A 766-nucleotide genomic window follows, 5' to 3' on the forward strand; every position below is an offset into this window, starting at 1 on the left:
CTGGGTGAGGTGCAGGGGAGTCACTGAGGGGCTATTGGGGAGGGGAGGGGTGGCAGAGCTGGGTGAGGTGCAGGGGAGTCACTGAGGGGCTATTGCAGAGAGGAGGGGTGGCAGAGCTGGGCCAGGTGCAGGGGAGTCACTGAGGGGCTATTGCAGGTATCCAGGAGGGAGCTTCTGGGGGCTTGGAGTGGGGTGCAGGCAGGGGTGGGGAGCGTGGGCCCGATTCTGCAGCAAACATGATCTGCTAATGGGTTTCACGAGGGTGCAAGAGACTGAGAGGAATGAACATTCCCTCCAACATTTTGCTTATGCAACTGGAAGAATTCAATCAAATTAAAGCAAGACCGGAAGAAGAGCAAGTTTGGTGGGATCTGTAGCGACTCTGATTTGGACACAGTGAGCCACAGATGTGACTGCACATCCGAGGGGAGATGTGAAGGAGGAACTCGGAGACACAGGTCGAGGGAAAGGCTGAGGCCAGAGAGACACAGTAGCCGGTGGCCTGGATGTGGATGATACTTATAGCCAGGAGGACAGGAAAGAGAGGGGTCAGAGGATGGAGCCCCCATGACTCCAGTGCTGAAAGGTCAGAGAGACGGGCAGGGGCTCGACCTTGCCTGGGATGAGAGTCCCTTGCCGGGCAGGGAGGAGGGAGAGGGTACGGGGATCCAACACTGACTGACACGTCAGGTGCTCTGAGGACCAACCTCCCGCTTAGGTTTGGTGGTTAGGAAGCCTGTGACTCAGAACACTTCCAAGAAGGGGA

Source organism: Otolemur garnettii, unplaced genomic scaffold (genome assembly GCF_000181295.1).
Source record: "Otolemur garnettii isolate 467f Iridium unplaced genomic scaffold, OtoGar3 scaffold00133, whole genome shotgun sequence".
Taxonomy (NCBI): domain Eukaryota; kingdom Metazoa; phylum Chordata; class Mammalia; order Primates; family Galagidae; genus Otolemur; species Otolemur garnettii.